Source organism: Bicyclus anynana, chromosome Z (assembly GCF_947172395.1).
Source record: "Bicyclus anynana chromosome Z, ilBicAnyn1.1, whole genome shotgun sequence".
Lineage (NCBI taxonomy): Eukaryota > Metazoa > Arthropoda > Insecta > Lepidoptera > Nymphalidae > Bicyclus > Bicyclus anynana.
This window is the reverse complement of record NC_069110.1, coordinates 13,258,040-13,272,868: the sequence shown is the minus strand read 5'-3', so window position 1 is coordinate 13,272,868 and position 14,829 is coordinate 13,258,040. Positions and strand designations below refer to the sequence as shown.

General features: G+C 36.0%; 1 long non-coding RNA gene across 1 annotated transcript; it reads left to right on the top strand.

The window, feature by feature from the left end:
* Positions 1 to 13,942, top strand: LOC128199718 (uncharacterized). Its single transcript, XR_008252292.1, has 2 exons — positions 1 to 7,380; positions 13,186 to 13,942. It is a non-coding gene; the product is annotated as an uncharacterized LOC128199718 (long non-coding RNA).
* The last annotated feature ends 887 nt before the right edge of the window (positions 13,943 to 14,829 follow it).

The following is a 14,829-nucleotide window of genomic DNA, read 5'->3' as shown; positions in this document are numbered from 1 at the left end:
CGATAATAAAGCAAAGAAGTTTCAAAATGGCTGGCTACTGTCTGATCAATTCTGGAATTTGGAAGTGTATTTCATTTCGTGGTTATCTTTGCAATGTGTGCAGTGCTAAAAATTTACAAATAACATCATATATTAACGATGAAACAAGTGAAAGACTATGAAGTGTAAACTCCACTGGCAGCAACTGGTGAAATACCATGCTTCGTCATCACAAATGCTTCTAATTTAAATCAAAAATAAAATGGCGGAGATGTAAATCTATCCTCTTTACTAAGAAGAAGACCAACCACCTAATCAATATAAGGCAAAAAAACAGAATAAAGCACATGATCAGCGTTACTAAGAGAATTCTGTTTCGTTTTTTCACTTGACCGCTGGTCGCTCAAGCTAGGCTTCCCTGGGTTTCACCTGGCTATAGTTGACCGCAACTCGGTTTCTCTGCTCTAAATGGAAATTGGTACAGATTGCAGACCTTTAATACCAATGATTGAACAAGTAATAAAATACACATACTGCAGGGTCAACATTTGAAGTGACCCTGACATTGTGACTAAGGCTTAGTAGTAACTCATTGAACTATATTGATAAATTTGGTTCTTCTGTGAACCTTTTTATTTGTTGATAAAATATTAAATAATAGGTTTTGTTATCAAACCTAGTTTGTCTATTGCCTCTTGCCTCGACTTGTTGAACTATGTTGATAAATTTGGTTTTTCTGTGAAAAGCCATTTTTTTTAAATTGTTGATAGAGTATTAAATTATGGGATTTTTCCTCAAATCTATTTGGTCTATTGGCTTTGCTCAGTTATTGATTTGTTGAACTATTTTGTTGGTTTTTCTGTAAACCTTTTTATTCATTGATAGAGTATTAAATTATGGGTTTTGTCCTCACACCTAATTGGCCTATTGCCTCTGCTCAGTTCTAGACTTGTTGAATTGTGTTGATTAATTTGGTTTTTCTGTGAACCTTTTTATTTGTTGATATTAAATTATAGGTTTTGTCATCAAACCTAGTTAGTTAAACGAAAAATTTATAACCCATAAACTCATTGGCTTGGTTCTTGTTTACTTAGTTTTTCTGATAAGTTCTCTTTTAATAAAATATCTATTACACTAAAGGATGTTGGTTGTCTAGATTTACCTGAGTATGTATGAAAAACAAATGAAATTATTTATTTATATAAAGAAGAAAAGAAAGATTTATGATTGCTTGAGTTATGTTGGTCTCCAGATTGTCAACAATCTGCTGACCAACTTACAAGAATGTTTCATACTTAAGTATAATATAAATCTTTCTATTTGTTGATGAGTATTAAATTATAGGTTTGTCAACAAACCTTTTGGGTCTTATCAGGTTTGGACAGAGGTTTTTTATTCCGCAGTCATAAGTGATATTTTGTTGTACTTTCAAATCTGTGCATAGTAATATAAAAAAAAAGTCTTTTTTAAGTCTAAATATTTAAAATGACAGCTGTGTGATGCAGTGAATAGGGACACTGCTTTCTGCATCCACAGCCGTGGGTTTGATTCCTACAATGGATTTTTTTGTCTGATGAGTATTTTCCAATGTCTGGGTGTACGTTTTGTTCATATCTGGTATAGTGAGGTGGATAAATATAATTTTTACTGGATTCTAGTTTCTAAATAGGATCATCTTCAAAAAAAACTAATATTTCTTACTCGCTCTTAACTTAGACTGCATTACTGATTTCTATCAGTCATAATTGTGGTCAAGCGCACAGGCCTATCTTTCATTAAAATAAACGGTACTTTCTAAATTTACAGAACTGAAATAAGCTTAATCTATCAATTGCAGCCCAGAGTGGTTGCTAGTTGTACCACCTATGATGGGTGTAAATTTTATTTAGTTGAAAAAAAAAGTGTATATTAATTGTTTCTTTATGGAAACTTTAGGAAACAATTCATATTTACAAATTTGATTTGCAATGAGATCTTGCTCTAAACATATTGCAAAATCAGTAGGGAAAAAAGTGGGTATTAATTGTTTATCTATAGAAACCCTTCATAAACAATTAACATTCATATGAATTGCAATATCTTGCTCAAAACTTTGTTGGTAGGTCGGCGTTAGTTATTTGAATTAATAGTTGCGCGATAGCTACTACTTCTCTGCAGAACTTTCTTTTTTATTTTCTGGTTCTTCTTTCCTTTGGTTTAGTCATGTATTTTCTTGAAACTTGTTATATTGATTTTTTTCTCGAAAAGTATCCTATATTATTCTTTAAAAGTTAAAACGCTGCTTAATTTGCGATTATAGTGCTACCTACATACATGATAGTGGGCCACTGACAAAGGGGAATGGCCACTGAATTCGGGTATACCCCTGTATATGGAGATGATAATATGAAGTATAAATAAGGATCTGGTTAAATATAATTGGCTTAATAAAAGTATGTTTCTTGAAGAAAAATACATTTTTTTTATAATTTTTTTATATGATTTGTGATTGAGCTTTTTGTGCAGAATTTTGTGCATAATTTTTCATTTTGTTATCCTGTCTAATCTATTGACTTTAGTTACAAGCAATGCTTCAGAATAAGAAGATAACAGGGTTACTATCTTATTATCTTTCCAAGTCACACAACTCAATTCTATACCGTCATGCACAGACACTCTTTCCTCAAAACTACCTCTGGGCACAGATTTATTCATGAATTTTTTCTTCTCTGGAAGTTTATTATTTGGTATTCTGTTTGTTGCACAATGGCAAAGAGGTATAAAAATTATCAAAGTATATGATGTGGTTTTGCTTTCTTGGCACTCCTTGAAGCAAACAAACTACAACATTTCCTGTTGCACAAAGAGCTGGTTCATCTGGGAGTTTCTCTGTATTCTCTTGTCCAGAATATACCTCAAACTTGTGGGCATATCCTATCAAATCACAGAGAACATATAATTTTTAGAAGCCCCATTTATGAGGCTTCTTAGTCAGATACTGTTTTAAAAAATGCCCTATATTTGTAGAACACATTTGTTCATCGACAGAAAGTCTTTGATTCATTGGCACTGCGGCAACCTCTCATTGAGATGCTTGATAACAGGGCAGTTTTTATAAAGCCTGTGCATGTTTTGGATGACCTATAGGGATGTGAAGATCATTGATATTAAAATGTAATGATAACTTTATTTTCTCAAACTTATTCAGTGGTATTGTTGAAGAAATGGCTTCATGTCCAAACTTTGGCGACCAGTATGATCTTGTGCTAGGAAATTTTATTACTGACATGTATAATACCACCAAATGTATAATACTAATACCAAAGAACTTATACAAATCATATTCTGTAAATGTTATAGATGAATTGGGATTACTCTGTATCATACATATATAAATTTGCCTCCTCTACTAACATGTTCATTCATTCATTTATTTATGTTTTGATAAAATCTTCAGTGATAAAATGATTAAAATATTGATATGGGGTTTCTAGGTGTGATAGACCACCTGATGCAGTAGAACTCCCCAAGAAAGTTATTTTATCTGTGTCACCAGATTCCTTTTCCAAATCAAGCTTCTTTTGTCAAATGGAAAATTGGATGAAGTTGATGGGTGAGAGGGTTCATGATTTTCTGGTTCTACAAGAGGAGGATCAATGTCAGTAGTATCATCCCCATCATCATCATCATCGTTCTCCTCCTGCAACACTCTTATAACTTCATCACCATCGCGGTTTTCATCATCAGAATCTTGGTCATCAAAGCCATCTTCTGAGAGCCAACCGCCTTGTAATTTACTAAGATAATCTTCAATATCATTTCATTTTTCATTCATTCTTTCATTCTTTCATTCAAGTTTCCCTAAAAAACAACTTAAAATGAAAATTTACAAAAAAAAATTGACATACATTACAAGTGAATTTACTGCGTGATGATGCAAGTGATGTAAATTTCCATCACATAGTTTTGAGAAATTTATTCACAGTGTTTTGATATAAATTGTACATAAAATAACAAAAACCTTGAAAAAATTAACCTTTTTTCCACTCACTTTTATTGTATTTTATATCTCCTTTTATTTACTATCATTTCAGCTTCGCGACTCGCTGAACTATGTCAGTGTTAGGTTTATGCTATGAGCAAAACAGCCGATATGTTGGCGGCATTATCACTTACAAGTGCAACCACTTTATTTTGAATTTTCCATTCATTGATTTTGGCTTGTAATGAATTGTGCAGATTTTCAGCAGTGTGCCTTTCGGAGAAAGAGAAGCAATCCAATAGTTATGATATTAGTTTACTATTATTGTCTAAATAATGAGCTGTGATGGAGATAAAACTCACGTTATTAATTGAAGTCCATGAGTCCGTTGTGAGGCAAACAGCCCAGTGTGCAGTGTCGTATGTCTACATGTACTTTTTAGGGTTCCAAACCCCAATCACTTTACAAAATGGCGTCGTTTCACCAAATATTATACATCGCAAATTCACAATTAATAAAATAAATGTTTGCATCGGCCGGTTAATATTTGGTATGTTCATGGTTTGGATTTATGCAACCTGTTGTGTTGCAAAGCAATCCTCGCCTCCGCAATCCGCAAATTCTTGACGTTGAGAAGATCTATAGGTTAATTTACGTTTCATCTGAGTGTTCATGCGTATATATCCGGTACATATTGCAGGGCAACACTTTGTCGCTGTAAACTTAATCTGTGGCATTTTGTACGTTGTCTCTTATTTAGCACAGCGCCTTTGTCACATACTGGCAGCGCTCACTGAAGTCCAAGTAGCGCCATTTCCAGCCGTAGTGGTAAAGCGCGATCCCTTAGGTTTTCACATTACGTTTACCCACGACCAGTGAAAATTAAACAAAATTAATTTAAAGGGATTCGGCGAATTAAAAATATTCATTTGTTTATTAAAATCGAAAAATAATTGAAAGTCTAATCTGCCCTAGGGCGGTGCGATTCGAATAGCGACTTGACATCAGTGCTGTGGAACTCTTGTTTCGGTGCTGGTTCGTTGGTCTAAAGGCGGCAAACAAACAATGACCTCTTTACTGAGATTTTTAAAATAAATTAATCGACAAAATGCTTTCAGCAATGTGCAATCAACGACCAACTCCAACTTCAGTCTTCGGCACGGTCACCCTGACGCTTCACACGTCTTCACGTGATATTGAGGCACGAACTTAATCATTATAATATGTAGGACATAACAATACTTTAATAAATCTTTCGGTAAACAGGACATCTTTTAACCTAAACATATAAATATTTTTTAAATACTTTTGCGGGTATTACATTTACGTTACAAAATTCAAAACACCAAATAATTCTTTAATCATTTAATTTTAGCTCTAATAGCGACCTAATTGTATTTATTGCATTCTGTTTAACAGCCACGCCCTTTCGACAGCGTATACTACTCTGCCTGAAAGGCCACCTCGCCTGTTATAACCTAATTAAAATTTGACAACAACTACGTTGCTAAAGTAGTTTTTAGTACACAACAGAATTTAAAAAATTGGATGTATCCATCAATGTCATCTGTTAAATATTGATCTAGCTCGATAGGAACATAGAATTGAGGAAGTGGAAGTAAACGGTTCCTCGAGTAGTGAGGAAGTACGCTTAGAGTTTAAACTTTTAAGATTATACCTATCACCGTCTAATATTTCTGTAACTCCGTCTTATGTAGTTACAGTTTGTATTTAGTTTTCAATTTGGTTTGAAAATTTGATTCCGCTCATGATTCTTAATTAAAACTTAAACGTTTTTTGTTAAGATATGATTTTTTCTTACATGGTTTATTAGCTTCTTCTCTAGCCAAAACGTTGATATGGCGTTCGGATACACACACTTGGCCACGGCCTTGGGACACACTGTTATTATGGTCTTTTTTACAACAAAGTCAATGTGATTCTTTTAATTGTAACAAAAGTCACATTGATTGTGTGTTTTGATTGTAGGCAACTGAAATATTTAGGTTTTGATTTACTCACTGTCAAAGTGAATATGTGTATGGCTTCAGGATTGTCTGATATAAATGCCATTTTACAGTCTGTACATTGTCTGAATTGGGATCTTTTAAATATAAAGACACACACATATCCACAAGCCTGTCCTTCAGGCGTTGCCTGCTCTACTGCTTCGGCTGCATCAGTTAAATCTATTTGTAAGTGATTGGCATCATAATTCACAAATTTGGAAATGTGTATGGAACTTCAGTCTTTTGCTTGGCGAGAAGGCTGTCTACCTATACATATACACATGAATTGAGTAGAATTGCTTATACGGTTCCGAAGTTTTGAAAATTCCATCTTAAAATATATCAGTAATGTCCCAGCTAGTTAATATGTCACGCGCAAATGGCGTCATAATTAAAGGCTGTTTTTTTTTTTAATTGACGTGAAATTGACTATATTTGAAACTTCTGGCATTTTAATTTAATGGCATATGACTGCCACGGCTGGCTCGGACGAAGTCTAATCTGGAGGTTCAATTTTCAATGACTTTTTCCAACATTTGTGGCCGAATATCGGCAATAACGCGGTGAATGTTGTCCTTCAAGTGGTCAATCGTTTAGGCTTATCGGCATAGACTAACGACTTCACATATCCCCGAAAATAGTCTAGCGGCGTTAAATTGTCAATCTTGGAGGCCAATTTACGGGGCCGAAACGTGAAACTATGCGGTTACCAAACGTTTCCTTCAATAAATCAATGTGGCACTAGCTGTGTGACATGTTGCGCCGACTTGTTGAAACCACAGCTCCTTGACATCATAGTTTTTCAATTGACGAACAAAAAAGTCAGTAATCATGGCTCTATAGCGCGGTCACTATTGACTGTAATGTTCTGGCCAGCATCGTTTTTAAAGAAGTACGGGACAATTATTTCAGGTGTGCTTTATGGGCTAATGAAAAACTAACCGTTTGCGGTTAGTTTTTCTGGATTTAACGGTGGCTTAACATACACTTGAATCAACCTCGACCTTACAGAGTCAGTAATAATCTTTTCTGATGAGTTTTCAACTACTACTACTTAACATGATAACTGCAAGGAAGTGATTTTCCAGCCCCGCACCTATATTATGCAGCTGTTGACTAACATCAGTAATCTTATTTAAGTAATATTTCATGTCCGGAAATGATTCAAGTTAAATGCAAACAGCGTGCGTAGCAGGCCTAATCGCCACGTTAGGCTTCTTCCTTCGTATACGTTTTTTAGGTTTTGATTTACTCACTGTCAAAGTAAATATGTGTATGGCTTCAGGATTGTCTGATATAAATGCCTTTTTACAGTCTGTACATTGTCTGAATTGGAATCTTTTAAAAATAAAGACACACACACATATCCACAAGCCTGTCCTTCAGGCGTTGCCTGCTCTACTGCTTCGGCTGCATCAGTTAAATCTATTTGTAAGTGATTGGCATCATAATTCACAAATTTGGTAATGTGTATGGAACTTCAGTCTTTTTGTTGGTGAGAAGGCTGTCTACCTATACATATACACATGAATTGAGTAGAATTGCTTATACGGTTCCGAAGTTTTGAAAATTCCATCTAAAAATATATCAGTAATGTCCCGGCTAGTTAATATGTCACGCGCAAATGGCGTCATAAATAAAGGGTGTTTTTTTTTAAAATTGACGTGAAATTGACTATATTTGAAACTTCTGGCATTTTAATTTAATGGCATATGACTGCCACGGCTGGCTCGGACGAAGTCTAATCTGGAGGTTCAATTTTCAATGACTTTTTCCAACATTTGTGGCCGAATATCGGCAATAACGCGGTGAATGTTGTCCTTCAAGTGGTCAATCGTTTAGGCTTATCGGCATAGACTAACGACTTCACATATCCCCGAAAATAGTCTAGCGGCGTTAAATTGTCAATCTTGGAGGCCAATTTACGGGGCCGAAACGTGAAACTATGCGGTTACCAAACGTTTCCTTCAATAAATCAATTGTGGCACTAGCTGTGTGACATGTTGCGCCGACTTGTTGAAACCACAGCTCCTTGACATCATAGTTTTTCAATTGACGAACAAAAAAGTCAGTAATCATGGCTCTATAGCGCCGTCACCATTGACTGTAATGTTCTGGCCAGCATCGTTTTAAAGAAGTACGGGACAATTATTTCAGGTGTGCTTTATGGGCTAATGAAAAACTAACCGTTTGCGGTTAGTTTTTCTGGATTTAACGGTGGCTTAACATACACTTGAATCAACCTCGACCTTACAGAGTCAGTAATAATCTTTTCTGATGAGTTTTCAACTACTACTACTTAACATGATAACTGCAAGGAAGTGATTTTCCAGCCCCGCACCTATATTATGCAGCTGTTGACTAACATCAGTAATCTTATTTAAGTAATATTTCATGTCCGGAAATGATTCTAGTTTTAATGCAAACAGCGTGCGTAGCAGGCCTATTCGCCTCGTTAGGCTTCTTCCTAAGGCGTATACGTTTTTTAGGTTTTGATTTACTCACTGTCAAAGTGAATATGTGTATGGCTTCAGGATTGTTTGATATAAATGCCTTTTTACAGTCTGTACATTGTCTGAATTGGGATCTTTTAAATATAAAGACACACACATATCCACAAGCCTGTCCTTCAGGCGTTGCCTGCTCTACTGCTTCAGCTGCATCAGTTAAATCTATTTGTAAGTGATTGGCATCATAATTCACAAATTTGAAAATGTGTATGGAACTTCAGTCTTTTGGTTGGCGAGAAGGTTGTCTACCTATACATATACACATGAATTGAGTAGAATTGCTTATACGGTTTTTGAAAATTCGGCCGAAGTTTTGAAAATTCCATCTAAAAATATATCAGTAATGTCCCAGCTAATTAATATGTCACGCGCAAATGACGTCATAATTAAAGGCTGTTTTTTTTTTTAAATTGACGTGAAATTGACTATATTTGAAACTTCTGGCATTTTAATTTAATGGCATATGACTGCCACGGCTGGCTCGGACGAAGTCTAATCTGGAGGTCCAATTTTCAATGACTTTTTCTAACATTTGTGGCCGAATATCGGCAATAACGCGGTGAATGTTGTCCTCCAAGTGGTCAATCGTTTCAGGCTTATAGGCATAGACTAACGACTTCACATATCCCCGAAAAAAGTGTAGCGGCGTTAAATCGTCAATCTTGGAGGCCAATTTACGGGGCCAAAACGTGAAACTATGCGGTTACCAAACGTTTCCTTCAATAAATCAATTGTGGCACTAGCTGTGTGACATGTTGCGCCGACTTGTTGAAACCACAGCTCCTTGACATCATAGTTGTTCAATTGACGAACAAAAAGTCAGTAATCATGGCTCTATAGCGCGGTCACCATTGACTGTAATGTTCTGGCCAGCATCATTTTTAAAGTAGTACGGGCCAATTATTTCATTAGCCCATAAAGCACACCAAATGGTTAGTTTTTCTGGATTTAACGGTGGCTTAACATACACTTGAATCAACCTCGACCTTACAGAGTCAGTAGTAATCTTTTCTGATGAGTTTTCAACTACTACTACTTAACATGATAACTGCAAGGAAGTGATTTTCCAGCCCCGCACCTATATTATGCAGCTGTTGAATAACATCAGTAATCTTATTTAAGTAAGATTTCATGTCCGGAAATGATTCTAGTTTTAATGCAAACAGCGTGCGTAGCAGGCCTGATCGCCTCGTTAGGCTTCTTCCTAAGGCGTATACGTTTTTTAGGTTTTGATTTACTCACTGTCAAAGTGAATATGTGTATGGCTTCAGGATTGTCTGATATAAATGCCTTTTTACAGTCTGTACATTGTCTGAATTGGGATCTTTTAAATATAAAGACACACACATATCCACAAGCCTGTCCTTCAGGCGTTGCCTGCTTTACTGCTTCAGCTGCATCAGTTAAATCTATTTGTAAGTGATTGGCATCATAATTCACAAATTTGAAAATGTGTATGGAACTTCAGTCTTTTTGTTGGCGAGAAGGCTGTCTACCTATACATATACACATGAATTGAGTAGAATTGCTTATACGGTTCCGAAGTTTTGAAAATTCCATCTAAAAATATATCAGTAATGTCCCGGCTAGTTAATATGTCACGCGCAAATGGCGTCATAAATAAAGGGTGTTTTTTTTTTTAAATTGACATGAAATTGAATTTGAAACTTCTGGCATTTTAATTTAATGGCATATGACCGCCACGGCTGGCTCGGACGAAGTCTAATCTGGAGGTCCAATTTTCAATGACTTTTTCTAACATTTGTGGCCGAATATCGGCAATAACGCGGTGAATGTTGTCCTCCAAGTGGTCAATCGTTTCAGGCTTATAGGCATAGACTAACGACTTCACATATCCCCGAAAAAAGTGTAGCGGCGTTAAATTGTCAATCTTGGAGGCCAATTTACGGGGCCGAAACGTGAAACTATGCGGTTACCAAACGTTTCCTTCAATAAATCAATTGTGGCACTAGCTGTGTGACATGTTGCGCCGACTTGTTGAAACCACAGCTCCTTGACATCATAGTTGTTCAATTGACGAACAAAAAAGTCAGTAATCATGGCTCTATAGCGCGGTCACCATTAACTGTAATGTTCTGGCCAGCATCGTTTTTAAAGAAGTACGGGCCAATTATTCCATTAGCCCATAAAGCACACCAAACGGTTAGTTTTTCTGGATTTAACGGTGGCTTAACATGCACTTGAGGATTCTCATCACTCCAAATACGGCAGTTCTGTTTATTGAAGTACCCATTCAACCAAAAGTAGGTTTCATCGCTAAACAAAATTCACTTAGGAAAATCGGGATTAACGGCAATCTTGTCTTGGGCCCATTATCTACGCCTTGCTAGGTGATCGTGTGGCTTTAATTCCTGGACGAGTTGGAATTTGTAAGCACGCAAACCAAGATCTTTCCTTGAAATTTTTCACAAAGTGGATGGACACATATCCAATTCCTGTGCACGATGGCGGATAGACTGATTCGAGTCTTCTTCTATGCTACGCTCTATAGAACTAATGGCTTCTGTACGCACTGTAGTACGTCTCATTTAGACTATACGTGGTGTGAAAACGTTTTACAGTTAATCGAATTAATTGTTCTGATGGACGATTGTGTTGACCGTAAAATGGACATAGTGCGCGATACGTTTTTCGTACAGAATCATGACTTTCAAAAAAAATTTGCACAATTTAGAACGGTTTTTTAGGCGTCAGTCTATTCATTTTGAAATGCCGAACCAAACTGAACATAAATCACTTGAGAGCTGACAAAATATTTTTTTAAGTCCTTTACCACAAGATTTTATGTATGGTTAATCCTTTCTCCTATCTCAGCAGTGTCTTCTTCCGAAGGTATAGTTTTCAATTGTGGAAAGGATTGCCGAGGTTGTGTTGAATTTGCCGGACTTACAATACTAATTCCTTCAAGATTAAAGGTTCCTTCTCCTGCCAAAGTTGCTGTTAAAATCTGCATTTTCAAAGACTAACTGGACAAATGGATTGCCACTCAGCTAAACTTAGCAGAATCTTGATTAAGTCCTGAAGATTCATATAATTTTGCTTCATGATAAGATGCACAAAAACCTAAAGCATGACATACATCTATGATTTTCCTCTACTTACATAACTGTTAGAGTTTTCGAAAAAGCCTTTGACCGTGTCGGTCATGTAATCTTATTACAAAAACTGAGCACTTTAGGGATAAACGGAAGTCTCTACCGGTGGTTAACATCTTACATTAAAAATCGCATGCAAACAGTGGTATTGGGATGCGCCAAGAGTAATTTTGTATCAATACCCTCAGGGGTATCCCGAGGATCTATTTTAGGTCCCCTTTTGTATAACGCTTACCTGTTTGACATAGGAAACAGCTTTGCTCACGCCCAACACTTGATATTTGCAGATGATAAAAAAAATCTCAAAAAAAACGCAGCCAGGATGATTGTCATAAGTTACAACAAGATCTTGATGCCTTAACTGAATATTGCTCCAGAAACAGAATCATTGTTAATGTTAATAAATGTCATCACATAACTCTTGAGTCGTAAAATAAACTCAATAACATTCGACTATAATAATAATAACATGCAAATTATTAAGGTTAATGCTGTTAGAGTCTTAGGCATAAGCGTTGATAGTTAACTCTCTATGAATGATCATGTTGATGTAGTAGTAACGAGTAGTCATAACGAGCAACACGCAACTTTAATAATATTGAAACCATAAAAACACTATACTTTGCGTATGTCCGAAGTATCCTTGAATACGCTAGTTACATCTGGTCGCCCTACTATGTCGTACACACACAACGGCTTGAGTCCATCCAGAAACAATTCCTTAAATATTTGGCATTCAAGGAATTTATAATATTTTATAGTTATGAGGATGCTTGCAGGCATTACAAAATTGACACACTAGAAATGCGAAGAAACTTGAGCGATATGTTACTGCTTCAAGCAATTTTAACAGGCAGACTGGATTGCCCTTCCTTATTGTAATTTTTTTCTATTAACGCTTCATCTTTTAGACCACTACGTCGACACACAGCGTTACTGAGTGTTCCCAAATGTAATACTATATATGCCCAAAATTCTATAGTATTACGTCTGGCACGAACATATATAAAATAAAGTTTATTTTACCTATCTAAAACACAACTAAAAAAAGAAGTTATCAAATCTCTTAAAAGATTTGGAACTGATGTATGTCGGTGATGGAGTTAGTGTTGGAGTATTTATCTGCTGGTTATGTGGCAGCTTCTTAGGTTAAAGTTCAGAATTGGGCTGTTGAGAATAATTTATAAAACAGCGAGGCGATGGCGTGCTGCTGTAATTTGTTAGAGTTGGCGTGGATCTAATATATATCGGAGATCGAGTTATCGTTACTGTTGGAGTATTTATTTTAACTGAATTGCGATGTAAAAAACCTAATTGTCCTTCCATGATAATGGCAGCAATAGCGCCTCTTAGCAAAGATTTGTCGTGTTGGTTCCATTTTCTTTAAATCTGCAGCACAAGACAAAACCCAGTTTTCATATTCATCTGGTTTCTGTCTAAGACAGTCAGCTGTCAACTAAACAAGACAGGCATAAGGCCATCTTCAGATTTTCTCTTTATATTTTCATCTTTTGTCTTCGGAACTGCATAGGATGTAGATGCCACTTTATCAGCTTCAACTGTTGAACTATTTTCCTGAAAAATATAAACAATTTGTTATTTTGTTTCAGCTACCGCAAACTGCCGATGAATAGAAACAAGTTGCCAAGGATTTTGAGAGCCATTGAAATGCTCCTCATGTAATCGATGCTATAAATGGCAAACACGTGGACTTAAAGAACCAGGAGGTTTATTGGATCATACTACTATAACTACAAAAAAAAACATTCAGTATTGTGTTGATAGCAGTTGTAAATGCGAGTTCATTATGGTTGATGCAGGGAGTAATTCACGTGTATCAGATGGGGGTGTGCTGCAGAATACAACATTTGGACAGCAATTAAAAAAATAATGCTTTAAATATCCCACCACCTGCATTGTGGCCTGGAAGTTTCCCAAAAACTCCCATACTTTTGTGTTGGAGATGATGCCTTTTCAATGTCTCAAAATTTACTGAAACCATATAGCCAAACTGAAACTTTGGAAACATCTCTTTATATTTAAAAAACAATGATTCGTAATCAGGTGTTTTTATATCGGTCATGATATTCTTTGCTCTTGACATTCCACAAAGACGACAATTCTCTCTACAATTGGATATATTCGATGATAAACTCTGCCATTTTTGGGAACCGACACGCGTGTGTTCTCCTTGCTGACGAAACACACACTAAAAAATGCAATGGAAAAAAATATTATACGAGTAGGGGTTTAGTCTTTTTTCATTCAACCATCTCGAGCAACCTCCCGGTAAACCCCTAGTGTTAATTTGACATGCAATAAAAATAAAAACTGACTTGTTGAAAGTCGGCGTCGTCTATGCCCTTTTTTCTGTGATCTTTATTATTTTACAATGTTTATTTATTTCTCTTATTTAAATAAATTAGGACTACATTGTTTGCTACACTAAATAGACATATATAGTTTTCTCAAATACGTCCGTTTGTTGCTACGCACGAAAAAGGAATGAGGAAAACGCGACTAACACGTAAACAGATAAAATAGTGGGGATTGCGTAGTGGGGGAATATTTTGTTTGTTGACATCAGGTTCATAGAAAATAAATCTCTGAAACGTGCGTTGTTGCTTGTAAGTTAAAGGAAACTACTTGGTAAACTATATCTGAAGAATGAAGCGACGAAAAATATATTTTACATGAATTACATAAATTTGCGTTAATTTAAAATGAAGAAAAACATGAAAACAAAGAGAAAAAGAAAAGAAAAGATATATAAATTTAAAAAAAACTGTCAATTTAACTTGGAGCTCGGAGTCCTCATATCTCCCGCAAGATTCTGACTAGGAAGCTCGTATTTTTTATAGATGTGTATTATTCCTACCTGACTCCTGGTTGACGGCTTGATAGGGTATTTACCCAACACCTAGTATAATACATTCAATAGCCTTTTAACCCCTAATTTCGCACCTATTCAATAAACCTAGTTTCTCATAAAAATATTCTCGAAGACCTTCATTGGCGCGTGATGTTCGTTTACGCATTTCTTCGAAACTTAACCATAATTTTTCCTCACTCGGAGGCATTCCTCAGCTTAACCTGCCATTCGTTCCATGTGAAAACTTTAATCCCATCCATATATAGTAGCAATTTCGTTGACCTTGCGTAAATTGCTAAATTATTTCCCATTTTCGGAGCCGATATCGGTAGTAGCGCGCTACTACCATCGGCTCGCGACCAGTGCCATCCGCAAGGACTCT